Raw genomic sequence first — 16,270 nt, 5'->3', positions numbered from 1 at the left:
TGAGGAAGCTGAGGACTGAGATGGGGAGCAGTGAATGTTCACTTCCACAGAAACCCTGGAGTTTCTTTTTACAACATGCTGCTGAATTATGGTGGAAAGCCAAGAGTCAGCACCTGAGTGTCCACTTTGTGTCCCTTTTGTATAAAGCTCTCCTTCTGCATTCATATCAATTAATGTAACCTGGACTCTGCCCTAAAGTATGTTAAGCTAATAATAAATAAGCTTGGGACCATCAAAAAAATCTCAGAAATCTTTGTACCTCTCCCTAAGTATAGGCACTCTGGCATTCAAACATATTGTCCCGGAGACTTTCCCCCTTATCATAAATTTTAATTCACAGGGCCATGGCAACAGTCCTAATGAAGATTAATTACTGCAGTACATTCCAAAAAATCTGTCCAGCTTCCTTGTGATAGTGAAGTCTTCCGCATATAGAAATGGAACTAAAATGCATCATGTCCTTAATGTTTCTTTCCTAGCTGCTCAGCACTAAAAACAGATTTGTAGGAAAAGAAAATTGTCCAAGAAAAGACTGATTGGCTCAGCATTCAGCATTCACTGAACAAACACAAGTAAAAGAGCAAAGGATGTCCTCTTAGATCAAAATTCTAATAACAAGAAAAGGCTGGGGGTGGTGAAAAGGAAAGAGAAGGCAGAGACTGCAATCACACTAACAATCCATTTGCATGTTTCCTTCTGAAAAACGCACACATGTCATTTGGGATTGGCAAAAAGTTCTGGCCCCTCATCTCTATTTTTCTGGTTCATAAATCCCCTGAGAATTCAACGAAAATAAATGGCCCCCTTTTCCAAATAAGTGCACAAGAGTGTCTACGTGGCATGCATCCACACCATAATTTTGCATATAATTTCAAGACGTTCAAGAATCCTCTAAAGCTCATCTATAGAGTCCAGATTAAGAATCCCTGTTCTGCAGTAATTTAGAAGACATAACGTACATAATTATTTCTCTTCTCTCAGATTAAAAAAAAAAATTAAACACCCATATCAGTTGGGTTTATATTATGTATTCCTCTCACTGCCAATGTGTATGTAGAACATTTTGTGCTTCCCAGAAGCACAGTCAGCTTTTCTCCTCAAACTACTTTTCACTCCTTAGTTTTCAATATTGAAGATCAACCCCTACCCAAACATGTCCCCACTGTTCCAGGTATTTGGAAAAGATTTACAGTTTAGTCTTACTCTTCACTAGTCTTTCAAATGATTTCAAGAGAGAGAAAATCCAATCTTCAACAAAGCCGTCCACTGAAGAACTACTTACAGGAGTGAAGGGTTCGATATTGGGGGCAAAGGAAGATTCCACACTCACCTCTTCCCATTGTCACAACGAATTTTCAAGTACATATGAAATAATACCCTCTAAAAAAGACCTGATAACCAGATGAACAGAGAGCCTCCACAACAAAGGATAAAAGAGTAGCAATGAAACAAGTAGAGAAAGAGACACAGTCTTGCCACAACAATATAAAACAAAACAGTAACTAAGCCCAGGTGTGGTGATACATGATCAGGAAGAATCTCAAAGATACACAATTTTTCCCAAAGAAGTGAGGGGTCGGGTTGCCACATCAGGCACCTAACCCTTAGATCCTGCAAAGGAGAGGTGAGCCCCCAAAATGCCATTAAAAACCAATGGGCATTACATGTAGGAAATCTGCAGGCAACAGAGAACCTGCTCATAAAGGGCTTGATGACGGACTCCCTCACTCCGGGACCCGGTTCAAAGTCACCCGTTTGAAAAGTGCCTGGGCCATATGTGACGACCACCAACTTAGTTATCTTGAAGAGTCTGCCAGAGAAGCAGGAACTTGGTTCGGACCCTCCAGGGATACAGACATGGGTAGGAGTCACTTTTGAAGTCTTATTCTAACTTGTTGGTGGGCACCATTTAGAAACTCTTCCTCCAGCCTGTTGGCACTGGAGGGTGCCCACTGCTGAGTGCCCTCCCCACCTCCATACCACAGCCAGGCCAGGTCTTACCTGCCCACCTCAGCGCCACAGCAGCACAATGCAGCTGGGCGGGGCAACATCCCCACATACTCCTGTGCCACAGTTGTGGCCCCACCACTGCAGGCAGGCACATGCAACTCATACGGGGAAACATCCCCCACCCCAGGTTCCTGGTGCAAGTGGCCAGGAGGGATATTGTTTCTGAGCCCCATGGGACATCTTCTATACAAGGGCACTCCTTCCAGGCTGGGAGAGGTAGGTAATTTACCTACCTTCTAATACAAAGAAACACACACAGAGTCAGAAAAATGAGGAGACAGAGGAATAGAGGAATATGCTCCAAATGAAAAAACAAGAAAAAGCCTCAGCAAAAGACCTTGATAAAACAGAGATAACTGATCCACCTGATAAGAAGTTCAAAGTAATGTTCACAAAGATGTTCACTGAACTCAGGAGAAGAATGGATGAATGCAGTGAGAACATCAAAGGAGACAGAAAATATAACAAAGTATCAGGCAGAAGTTACAGAGCTGAAGAATAATACCTAAAACTGAAATGCACGCTAGAGGGGTTCAACAGCAGACTGGATAAAGCAGAAGGACACATCAGAAAGCTGAAATAGCAAACAATGGAATTCACCTAAATAGTGTAGCAAAAAGAAACTTTTATAAGAGAAGATATCTTAAAGGACCTTTGTGACAATATCAAGTGGAATAACATTTGCATTATAGGGGATCCAGGAGGAGAAAAGAGAAAAAGGGCCAGAAAAGTATCTGAAAAAATAATGGCTGAAAACCTCCCTAATCTGAGGAAGGGAACAAAAATTCAGATCAAGGAAGCTGAGAGAGTTCCATAAGAGATGAATCCAAAGAGATCCACATCAAGACACATTATAGTTAAAATGGTAAGAGACTCTCTTCAACGAAGTGGCCAAGTGGCTCAGGGTTAGTGGCCTTGTGGACAGAGATGCAGACCTTGATAGGCAAGACCAGTGGCCTTGAGAATGAGCCCAGTGACACCACTGAGAATGTCAAGGCCCAAATCAAAGACAAGGAGGGTATCCTGCCTGACCAACAGCATCTGACTTTTGATTAGTAAATAGCTGGAGAGTAACCACATTTGCTCAGACTACAATATCCAGAAAGAATCTACTCTGAGCTTGGTGCTTCATCTGAGGGGTGGCATCATTAATCCTTCCCTTTTCCAGCTAACCCAGAAAAGCAACTGCAACAAGACGATCTGTTTTCAATGCTATGCTTACCTGCAGCCCTGTGCTGTGAATTGTCGCAAGAAGTGTGGACACACCAACAAACTGCACCCCCAAAAGAAGGTAAAACAAGGCCTCTCCACCGGCTCTTCCTTTGCCCACAGGGTAGTCTCCTGCCTGAGGCCCAAGGCCCTGGCGCCTCAATAAAGTTGCCCTTTCACCCTTTCATTGACTGGGGGTAGGGGTGCGAGAGTGTTAAAGATAGAGAAAATCTCAAAAGCATCAAGAATAAACACCTGTTAAGTACAAGGGAAACCCCATAAGGCTTTCAGCAGAAATTCTGCTGGGGTAAGGAAGTGACATGACATATTCAAAGTGCTTTTGAAAGGAAAAAATTTCCAACTAAGAAATTCTCTACTCAACACAGCATTCAGAATTAAAGGGGAGATTAAGAGTTTTCTAGGTAAACAAAAACTAAAAGTTCACCACCACTAAAATGGACCTACAAGATATGTTTAAGGAATTTCTAGGCTGAAAAGAAAGGACACTAATTCATAATAAGAAAATATATGAAAGTAAAAATTTCACAGGAAAAGGCAAATATATAGAAAATACAGTGGATAGGAGTGCCTGGTGGCTCAGTCGGTTGAGCATCCGACTTCAGCTCAGGTCATGATTTGACACTCTGTGAGTTCGAGCCCCACGTCGGACTCTGTGCTGACAGCTCAGAGCCTGGAGCCCGCTTCAGATTCAGTGTCTCCCCCTCTCTCTACCCCTCCCGTGCTCATGCTCTGTCTCTCTCTGTCTCAAAAATAACTAGAAACATTAAAAAAAATTAAAAAAGAAAAAAAGAAAGACAACACCGGGGATCAATCATTTATAAAGCAAGTAGGAAGGTTAAAAGATAATAGTGGTAAAACTAACAAAAACTACAATAATTAGTTAAGGACACATAAAATAAAAAGATGTAAAATGTGATATCAAAATATAAAATGCAGGGGTGCCTGGGTGGTTCAGTTGGTTGAGCGACCAACTCTAGATTTTGGCTCAGGTCATGGTCTCATGGTTCGTGAGTTCAAGCCCCACAATGGGCTCTGTGCTGGCAGTGTGGAGCCTGCTTGGGATTCTCTCTCAGCCCCTCCCCAGCTTGCTCTCTCTCTCTCTCTAAGAAATAAAATTTAAAAAATTATATATATTATATAATACACACACACACACAATGCACACGGGGGGATAAAAAACATATACTTTTTGGGGTACCTGAGTGACTCAATTGGTTAAGTGTCTGACTCTAGGTCATGATCTTGCAGATCAAGCTCCATGTCAGGCTCTGCACTGGGAATGGAGCCTGCTTAAGATTCTCTTTCACTCTTCCTCTACCCCTCTCCTGCTTGTGCTCTCTCTTTCTCTCTCTCCAAATATAAACTTTTTTTGAATGTGTTCAAATTTAGGCCATCAACTCAAAAATCAACCATTCTATACAAAGGGTATTATATGTGAACTTCATGGAAGCAAAAATTTATAGTAAATACACACAAAAAAATGAGAAAAAAATCTAACCACCACAGAAAGCCTTCAAACCACAAGAAAAGAGAGAAAAATAAAAGAATAGAGGAACTAGAGAACAGTCAGAAAACAAAGAGAAAGGAATCCAAACCTAACACTAAAAAAATTCATCAACAACAAGGGAAGAGAGTAAGAAAAGAATGAACAAAGAAGAACTACAAAAATAACCTGAAAACAATAAACAAAATGGCAGTAAGTATATATCTATCAATAATTAATTACTTTAAATGCAAAAAGACTAGATATTCCAATCAAAAGACAGAGTGGCTGAATGGATTAAAAACAAAATCAAAAACAAGACTCATCTACATGCTACCTAAAAATTAACTAAGGAAGTAAAGACCACACAGACTGAAAGTGAAGGGATGGAGAAAGATATTCCAGGCAAATGGAAACGAAAGCTGGTGTAGTTAAACTCCTATCAGAAAAACAGACTTAGGGGCACCTGGGTGGCTCAGGTGGTTAAGCGTCCAACTTCGGCTCAGGTCATGATCTCACAGTTTGTGAGTTCAAACCCCACGTTGGACTCTGTGCTGACAGCTCAGAGCCTGGAGCCTGTTTCAGATTCTGTGTCTCCCTCTCTCTTTGCCTCTCCCCTGCTCACGCTCTGTCTCTCTCTCTCAAAAATAAATAAACATTAAAAAATTAAAAAAAAAAAAGAAAAAAGAGAAACAAATTTAAAACAAATACTGTAATAAAAGACAAAGACCCACATAATGATAAAGGGGTCAATCTATCAAGAATATATAACATTTATAAATATATATGCATCCAACATATGAGCACCAATATATTATAAAACAAGTATTAACAGACCTAATGGAAGAAAATGATAGCAATACAATAATAGGAACAGAGGACCATGACACCTCACTTCTATCAATGGTTAGATCATCCAGACAGGAAATCAATACAGAAACACTAAGCCTAAATGATACATTAAACTAGATGAGCTTAGTAAATATATATAGAACATTCCATCCAAAAGCAACAGAATACAGAATCTTCTCGAGTACATATGGAAGTCTTTAGGAGCGCTCAGATGTTAGACCACAAACAAGTCTCAATAAATTCAAAAATTTAAATCACCAAGCATCTTTTCCAATCACAATGGTATAAAGAAGAAAATGAGCAAAACCACAAAAACATAGAGAGGTTAAACAACATGCTAGTAAACAACCAATGAGTCACTGAAAAAAAAAATCAGAGGAGAAATAAAAAATTACCCAAAGACAAATGTAAACAGAAATATGATATACCAAAATCTATGGGATACAGCAAAAGTAGTACTGACAGGGAAGTTCACAGCTATACAGGCCTACCTCAAGAAATGGAAAAAATCTCAAACAATCTAACGTCACACCTAAAGCAACTAGAAAAAGAACAACAAATAAAGTTTATAGTTAGTAGAAAGAAGGAAATAATAAAGATAAGAGCAGAAATAAATGAAATAAAGACTAAAACAACAGAAAAGATCAATGAAACTAAGTGCTGGTTCTTTGAAAAGATCAACAAATTGATAAACCTTTAGCCAGCCTCATCAAGAAAAAAAGAGAGGGGCTCAAAAAATAAAATCAGAAATGAAAGAGTAGTTAACAACTGATACCAGAGAAATACAAAGGACCCCAAGAAACTAATTATATGCCAACAAAGTAGACAATCTGGAAGTAATGGATAAATTCCTAGAAACACACAATCTTCAAGGAATGAATCACAAAGATACAGAAAATCTGAATTGACCAATTTCTAGTAAGGAAACTGAATCATTAGGCAAAACCTCCCAACAGACAAAGGCTCAGGACCAGATGGCTTCATTGGTGAGTTTTACCAAACATTTAAAGATTTAATGCCCACCCTTCTCAAATTCTTCCAAAAAACTGAAGGGGCGAGAATGTTCCAGAACTCATTTTATAAGGCCACCATTACCCTGATTCAAAAACCAAAGGCACCACACAAAAAAGAAACTCACAGGCCAATATTCTTGATGAACATAGATGCCAAAATTCCCAACAAAATTTAGCAAGCCAAATTCAGCAATACATTAAGGATCACACACCATGCATGATCAAGTGAGACTTATTCTGGGGATACAAGAATGATTCAACATCTGCAACTCTATCAACAAGATACAACACTTTAATGAAATGAAAAATAAAAAATCATATGATCATTGCAATCAATGCATAAAAAGCATTTGACAAAATTCAACATCCATTTATGATAAAAACTCTCATTCCAAGTGGGTATAAAGAGAATGTACCTCAACACAATAAAAGGCATATTGACAAACCCAAAGCTAGTATCATTCTCAACGGCAAAAAACCAAAAGCTATTCCTTAAAGATCAAGAACAAGACAACAATGCCCACTCTCACCACTTTTATTCAATATAGCACTTTTAGTGATATAGGCAAGAGAAATTAGGCAAGAAAAAGAAATAAAAGTCAGAAGTAGTAAGAACCAAAAAGGAAAAAGGAAAACTGTCACTCTTTGCAGATGACATGCTATAGAAAATCCTAAAGGATTTTCATCAAGAAGCTGTTAGAACTAATAAATACATTCAGCAAAGTTGTAGAACACAAAATCACTATAGAGAAATGTGTGGCATTTCTACACACTAATGATGGACTGCTAGAAAGAGAAATTAAGAAAGCAATTTCATCTACAATTCCATCAAAAAGAATAAGATATGTACCTAGAAAAAATTTTTAACCAAGGAGGTGAAAGACCTGAATACTAGAAACTGTAAGGTACCAATGAAAGAATTTGAAGAACACAAATAGATGGAAAGACATTCCATGCTCATGGATGGAAGAATTAGTATTGTTAAAATGTCCATATAACCAAAGCAATCTATAGATTCAATGCAATCCCTATCAAAATTCTGATGGCATTTTTAACAGAAATAGAACAAATAATCCTCAAATTTGTATGGAACCATAAAGGATCCCAAAGAGACAAAGCAATCTTGAGAAAGAAGAACAAACCTGGAGGTATCATGCTCCCTAATTTCAATTACACTAAAAGTAATAGTAATAGTATTACACTAAAAGTAATAGTAATCAAAACAATACCATTCTAACACAAAAATAGACACATCGGCCAATGGAATGGAACTAACACCCCCAAAGTAAACCCACATATATACAATTAGTTTGGGACAAAAGAATCAAGAACATACAATGGAGAAAGGACAGTCTCTCCAATAAATGGTGCTGAAAAACTTGTCAGCCACAAGCAAAAGAATAAAACTAGACTGCTATCTTACACTATACACAAAAATTAACTCAAAATGTATTACATATGTGAATAGAAGACTTGAAACCATAAAATTCCTACAGAAAAACTTATGCAGTGAGCTCCTTGACATCAATCTCTATGATGTGCTTGTAGATCTGACTTCAAAGGCAATTGAAACAAAAGCAAACAAATGGTCTACATCAAACTAAAAAGCTTCTGCACAGCAAGGAAAACCATCAACAAAATGAAAAGGCAATCTACTGAATGGGAGAAGATAATCCCAGTAAGGGGCTACCATCCAAAATAGAGAACGTTTACAACTTGACAATAAAAAAAAATTAAACATAGCAGATCTGAATAGATCTTTTGTTCAAAGAAGAGAGATGCCCAAGAGACACATGAAAGGATATGCAACAACAGTAATCACTGCAATCAAAACTACAATAAGATACCACCTCACCCCTGTAAAAACCGCTATTATCAAAAGAACAAGAAATAGCAAGTGTTGACGAAGATGTGGAGAAAAGGGAACCCCTGTACACAGATGGTGGGAATGTATACTGGTGCAGCCACTATGGAAAACAGTACAGAGATTCCTCAAAAATCCAAAACAGATCTACCATATGATGCAGCTTTTCCACTTTGGGTATTTATCCAAAGAAAACAAAAACACTAATTTGAAAAGGTATGTGCACTGCTATAGGTTCAGTGCAGCATTATTTACAATAAGATACAAAAAAACCTAAATGACCATCAAGAGATAAACAGATAAAGAAGATGTAGTATAAATACACAATGGATTACTATTAGCCAAAAATAAGAACAAAATCTTGCCCTTTGTGACAACATGGATGGACCCCGAGTGTATAAGGCTAAGTGAAATAAGTCAGAGAAAGACAAGTAGTATATGATTTCACTCATATGTGCAAACAAACAAACAAACAAATAAACAAACAAAAGAATACTAAAGCAAGCTCAAAAGATTCAGAGAACAGACTGATGGTTACCAGAGGGGAAGGGAGTTAGGGGATAGGGGAAATGTGTAAAGGGGGTCAATTGTATGTTGATAGATGGTGACTAGAGTTTTGGTGGTAATTATTTTGTATCCCATATGAATGTTAAATAACAGTGTTGTACACCTGAAAGTAATATAATGCTACATGCCAATTTTACTTCAATTTAAAAAAATACTCACAATGGCAGAAACAGAAGTAAACAAAACCAAACAACACAAACGAAAAAACCTAAGCATGGGTATAATCTAGAATTCTAAAAGGGGAGTGGATAAAGAAATTACAGTGTATAAATAATGGAATGCCATACAGTCATTAGTTATGAATCCATTCTACATGAAGTCATGTGAAATGAAGAAAAGGATCACCCTAAGAATATGTCCTTCTCAACAGTCTTCAGTGAAAACGAAGTTGCCATGTACCACACTCTGGGCAGCAGCCAAGAGAGCCCTCCTAGATGGTTCATTACCCTTGCTACATGGTTCTTGGCTTCTTGGCATCCAGGCCATTCATCCACCTTCTTAGAGATCTTAATACTCCTGAAACATGACAAAGTCCCAACTTTCAGTGAGTCACAGTTATTCAGTGGGTGGCTAAATGACAGAGAAACAGAAAGTATAGAGCAAAAACTGGGACTGTATGTAAGGTCAAGCTGGGAGCCTCCTAAACCTCCTTAGCCTAAACCTAAACCTCATAAATTTCCAAATACATCTTCCCCATCCTAAGCCCCACCCCAGAAAATAACACCTTCCTTCCTCAATGGGTAGCACCCTTTCCCCTGTAAGTCCCAAGATAAAGGATACTGCTTTCCCCCACACCCAACCCAACAATCTGCCTTACAAGTTTCTCCATTCATGCTACACACCGCTCAGGATATTCTGTTGGGTTTTGTTTTTAGGGCAATGTCAAAAAGGAGAAAGATAAAATGAACACAACTTAAAGAGAGTAAAACTAAATTAAATTAACTTCTTGTCAACCACAATTCATGTTGAGTTCTAGTCAAAGCCCTATGAAATTCAATAGTTCATAGAACTTTGTACTTCACAAATAAGAAGAGATAATGGAGATTTTTCCCTTGAAAGTTGCTAGGCATATTGCAATCAGGGATAAATCTCTTGAAGTTAAAAAGAGTAAAAGAAAAGAATGGCAGGCACACAATAAAGTCAATATATCATTAAGCTGAGCTGACTTCTTTCCCCATCTGCCACCCACAACTGGATCCACCAACGAACAGGGATTCAAGTAAATGGAAACTGCAGTCAATAGTATTTTTCTTTTCATAATCACCTAGACCCTGAGGGGGAAAAAATTTTTTTTAAATAACCCTCCCCTAGATTCAACACCAACAATTCTTCTAAAATTCATATAAAATATGTAATATGCCATACCCAGTCCCAACCAAAAACAGTTAAAAAGAAATGAAAATGCTTTCCAGGCACTTTCCTTACCCAGAAATTCATTTCTGAGTCATATACATTTCTACTGCAGGTGGAGAGCATTTTCACATATTACAAAGCCGACTGTTAAGTCTTAACAGAAAAGTTGCAAAGCAAGATTTACTGAAGAAATATCATAAAGCAACATGAGAAGAAACCATACAGATTAACGTGGATCACCTCCTTCATGCGGGACAGAACTCTTAAAGAAATGCAAGTTCACTCAAAAACAGAAAACTAACATGGAACACAGTTTAAATTTTTTTTTAATGTTTATTTATTTTTGAGAAAGAAAGAGCGTTTACCGGGGGATGGGCAGAGAGAGAGGGAGACAGAATCTGAAGCAGGTTCCAGGCTCTGAGCTGTCAGCACAGAGCCCGACGCGGGGCCGAACCCACAAACCGCAAGATCATGACTTGAGCCGAAGTCGGCTGCTCAACCAAGGAAGCCACTCAGGAGCCCCAAAATGGAACACAGTTTAAAAATAAAACAAAACCTCAAACAAATTAAAAAACAGGTAAAAATCCTTCATCAATCTTTTGATGCAGAGCTGTATCACACAAGCCAAAAAGAACAGCTCCTGAGAGTAGATGTAAAACCGTTTACTCTGCATAGGAAAAGACATCAATCCATATAGAAGTTATCATGTCTAAATTATGCCAATAGTCTCAGTACAAATTAAAGATGTAATGGGTCTTATGTCACCCAGAATAATCTAACAAACACTCCACTGATATAACAATTCTTTATAAAGCAATCTGCCATGGCCAGGGACGGTGGTCTGTGAAGAAAACACTGAAATATTAGGCAGTAAAAGTCTAACCACAACCTTTTTCTCTTTCCTTTTTTTTTTTTTGAAAAAGGTCAAGATTATAAATATTAAAAACTTAATTTGACTGGATAATGAATATCTTGAACACCCCAGTTGCTTCTTTTTCATCGTATTCACTACTTTGCAGATTTTCATCATTAGCAATTCACATGAAGATGGCCATAAACCAAACATGATGAATGCTACCAGATACACAAAAATTAATCTTATATTACATGCTCAGAACCAAATCTCTCAGCTTGTTAGGCACAGCTAAAAGGAACAATGTTATTGAAAGAAGAGTTCAACTGGAATACAGTTAAAGATACTCTTGCCTCACTCTTTAGAAGGGCAAGCTACCTTCTCTGGCTCGGGTAAGACTTCAAGCTTCCTTCAGGTTTAGCTTAGATGTCACTCCCTTCAGGAAGCTCTTCTAGATTCACCAAGCCCAGGTTAGACACCACTTGCTCTCTATGCTCATCCCCTACTTACCCTGCTCCCTACTGCCTCCCCCAGGGCACAGATCACAGCAGGTATCCACCACATTTTTTGTAATTATATGCAGAGCTGTCTGTAACCTCTGCCGAACTAAAAACTGTGACAGCAGGAAAGGGATTTTTCTTTATGCTTTATCCTCTGTACCTGCCCTCACTACGCCTGGCACATGATAACTTACTAAACAATTCTTAGGTGAAATAATAGACGGAAGAAATATTACAACAAGCTGGAGATTAACAGGTAAGTGGACATTTTTAATTCTTAAATAAGTAGAATGTGATTGAAATAATACAGAAGGTTTGTACTCCAGTTCTCGGCACCACATATAGAACATGGCCAAATATTTTTATTGTGAAAGCAGTATAAATACATTGTATATACAGCCTGTTGGGGAGATAAATTTAAAAAATCACTTAGTAGCACAAAAACAATTATAATATTTGAGGTCTTTCTTCCTCTGAAATCTTTACCTTTCTTCCTCTGTATCAAAACTCACTAGAGGCAAGAACATGGTTCTGTGCAGTTCCTAGAAGACCACTGCATTCTGTGATGTCACAAAGTCCCCTGCAGCAAAGAGCCAGGTCTCCTACCAAACTGTTCTATTATAGCAACAACAACAACAACAACAACATTGACGACCATGACAGATGCTAACACGCTGCAGTAACTCTACCTATGCTAATTCCACGGTTAGGAGGAACCAGAAGGAAAGCTACAGGGTAAAACACAGCTTGGGCCAATGTGTAAGAGGAGGAAAGAAAACACACCGCGTCAAAGCAAGCTTTCTCTTCTCCGTTTTCAAAAGTAGCACACAAAAGCTTAGAGCCTGTGATGGAGTTCTGGCTGCTGCTGCTGAGCCAGTTGACGTTCGTCTGTACCATGAGGTACAGTACTGTTCCTCCTATTTCACAACTCTCTTTCTGAGGATAAATGAGCTACTAATGAGAGCATTCTTAGAGCTCTCAAGGTCACATTATTTTCATTGTCCCTGGGATCATATTTATTAAGAGGTCTCTCTTTGTCATTCTAATTTAAAGGAGCCAAATCTTGTACATCAGAGCGCCTTGGGAATCAGTGGTAGAGCTGACAATTTTGATAATTCTACAGAGGGTTAAGGATGGTTTAAATTCTGCACTGTGCACTGTGCTGAGAAGACGGAGGTACACTATTTAAAACACTATCACGCCTCCCTAAGGAAGAATTATTGACCCCAGATTCAGTCATTCCCCACTACATTGGGCTCTCTTTTGCCTATTTCCTACTGACTTAAGTGTCTTTCCATGTAGAGAGACAAAAGTGTTACTCATGCTGAATATTTATGGGTGTCAGTGAAGTGAAGGAAAAAGAAATACCCAGAGGAAACTTTCAAAGAAACTAGCTCATGCTATTTACTTTGAGACTAATAGCCATTTTCTAATTGGTGCTATCTGGTCCCATAAAAGTAAATTCGTATTGGAAAATGCAAAGTTAATAACCAAGGAATAACCTACTGGGAGAGAGAAGATGACCAAGAAGCTGAAACACTCACTGTTCCTGCAATTATTGAGCTGAGGTTAGAAGAGCGCAGCAAATAAAACCTGGGAACATGCCAGGAGAGCCCTCTAAAGCTGACATCACAAAATCCTAGCATCTATTCTTGTTTATGAGAGGCAAAGGAAAAAAGACGCAGCCGAACTGGAGCAAGACAGTAAAAGTGCATTAGTGCTAATATTATAAATAGCAGTAGCAACGGCAATTACTACTGTCAAAACTGTAGTGTATATGGATTTACTTGCGAATACTTTTATTTATCTAAAAACAATCCTGGTTTTACTTTACGTTTATTCATTTTCATGGAGGTCATTTTAACAGAGAAGGGAAGAGGGAGAAAAACAGAAGTAGAGCATAAATAGGAATTTCACGTATAGGCTGTTACTTGTAACTACCCCACATCCTGTCTTTGTTCAAGAATGGCAAATTGGTTTTTCCTTGGGTAGGAATCCCAGCAGACTGAAACAGGCCATACTGAGAATGACTTCTTGGGCTAAATGGAAAGGAATATATCCTAGATGGGGCATGGAGAGATCAACCACCAGTAATATGGACCTGTCATCCTGGGTCTAGTCCAGTGGGAGATGTTGCTCCTTGAGGGATATGCGGCAATGTCTGAAAATATTTCTGGTTGTCCCAACTGGAGAAGCACTGGGGCAGTACTGGTGGTAGAGGCCAGGGAAGATGCTTAACAGTCCACAATCACTCCCAACCCACCAAAACAAAGAACTATCTGGGCCAGAATGTCAGTAATGTTGGAAGTTGGGAAACCACAATTTAGTCAAACCTACCCTACAGTTAGTTCATGGATCAAGTCTTTACCCAAATGACACAAAACTGGAAGGAAGCTACCCGTCCTAATGCTGGAATAATTCTATACAATTTCACTGGAGTATTAGATCTACAGAGTCGATGTGATTTACATAGGTTATGCTGATCTGCCCCTAACTTAGTATTGTGATCACAGATTATTTTATCCCTTAAAGCCTTGGTTTCTTCATCTACAAGAAGAGAGTATTAGACTAGATAATCACTGTTATCATAAACAAAAACAAAACTGCTGGTAAGTTCCTTAGTCCTTGCTGATGATACTCTTCAACAAAAGACAATTTTTCGGGGCGCCTGGGTGGCGCAGTCGGTTAAGTGTCCGACTTCAGCCAGGTCACGATCTCGCGGTCCGGGAGTTCGAGCCCCGCGTCAGGCTCTGGGCTGATGGCTCAGAGCCTGGAGCCTGTTTCCGATTCTGTGTCTCCCTCTCTCTTTGCCCCTCCCCCGTTCGTGCTCTGTCTCTCTCTGTCCCAAAAATAAATAAACGTTGAAAAAAAAAATTTAAAAAAAAAAAAAAAAGACAATTTTTCTTCAGTTTAAGACAAGTTTACCAATGCCTTTCAATCCCTGTTAAAGCAGACTTACTAGCTGTGCCCCAAATTAAAACTATTTTAATTTTCATTGAATGCTTAATTATTTTCCATATGAACATTCTTCTTTGAGATGCTTTGGCATCTCAGGGTATTCTGACCTTCTTTTCCCTCACTATTACACTATCTGAACTTGGCTGCTCCAACAGTCTATTCTATCATCTCCTGTACCATTTAAACTATTAGGGCCAATCATATAGCTGCTTATAATTATACTTCTCTTTTTTCACTCTATAAATCTCCTTTATCAGTCAATTAATTGATTCAAATACTTCAGGGCCTTCGTTGTGCCTATGACCATAACACTGGACACAGGAGTAGAGGCAAGAGCTGCATGTGTTGGTACAAAAGACAGTTTCTACCTCTGAGGCATTTACAGGCTAAGAGGATGAAACACATGAAGCTATTAGAGAACAAGTCGTATTAACGAGGTGGTAGCAGGGCAATGTCACTACGAGGGTAAGAAATGCCAGAAAAATGAAATGAAATTTCTACTGCACACAGATTAAGGATGATCCAGAAGCTATCATAAAAAATGTTAGGAAAGGGGCGCCTGGGTGGTGCAGTCGCTTAAGCGTCTGACTTCAGCCAGGTCACGATCTCGCGGTCTGTGGGTTCGAGCCCCACGTCAGGCTCTGGGCTGATGGCTCAGAGCCTGGAGCCTGTTTCCGATTCTGTGTCTCCCTCTCTCTCTGCCCCTCCCCCGTTCATGCTCTGTCTCTCTCTGTCCCAAAAATAAATAAACGTTGAAAAAAAAAATTTAATAAAAAAAAATGTTAGGAAAAAAACTTCAAAGGTTGGTTCTGTGTTTTAAAGGTATGTTAGACAGATATGCAAAATATGTTGAACAACAAACTGTAAGAACCAATGAATGTTCTCTCCAGAAAGTAAAATTATTCAGAAACAGTTCCAAGTTAAAGACGAGACAACATGCCCAAAATGAAGTGACTTGCGCCAAGCCTCATATCAGCAAACCAAGATATTTAACCTACTTGCAGCTTCAGTCTCTCCTAGGAATGTGACCGATAGCCAGTCAATATGGAATCACCTGGTCAGCACTAGTGAGGTCATCTGCCCAAAAGACCATTTCCATCCCCAACAGGAAGGTGACCTTGTCTGAAATAATCCACTCTTCGATTAAAAAAAAAAAAAAAAAAAAAATCCTTTTCCTGCTCTCCTCTACCTATACCTTTCATTTTTTAAAGCCCTTTGGAGGATCTCTGTATCTGCTAATAGGATGCTGCCTGATTCATGAATTGTTGAGTAAATCCATTAAAATCTTTAAATTTTACTCAACTCAATTCTCTCTTTCAAAAGAAATTAATCATGTCAAACCATACATGTTGAGTTAGATCACATCTATCAAAATGGAGATCCCACAAACCAACTCTGAAAAAGGGACATTTATTTTAGAACTAAGGGACAGCACACTTAACCATACTGATAGTTCATCAAGGTCTCAACATGTATACCAAGGAACTTTCTGAAGCAAAGTATGCATATTCACCCTCAAAGCTCAATATCAGCACTATGCCCTAAAATGAAGCTATTTAACCCTTTTGACACACGTTTAAATATTTT

At 38.7% G+C, this 16,270-nt stretch overlaps 1 protein-coding gene and 1 pseudogene across 1 annotated transcript in view; one reads left to right on the top strand and one right to left on the bottom strand.

Moving 5' to 3' along the window:
• Positions 1-16,270, bottom strand: part of DDX10 (DEAD-box helicase 10) — a 278,794-nt gene that overhangs the window by 18,895 nt on the left and 243,629 nt on the right. The gene's annotated exons all lie outside the window — the stretch shown is intronic.
• Positions 2,053-3,398, top strand: LOC109491776 (annotated as a pseudogene).

The sequence above is a fragment of the Felis catus genome, chromosome D1, assembly GCF_018350175.1.
Source record: "Felis catus isolate Fca126 chromosome D1, F.catus_Fca126_mat1.0, whole genome shotgun sequence".
NCBI classification, from domain to species: Eukaryota; Metazoa; Chordata; class Mammalia; order Carnivora; family Felidae; genus Felis; species Felis catus.
Note: the sequence above shows the minus strand (reverse complement) of the source record. Positions and strands in the feature narration are given on the sequence as shown.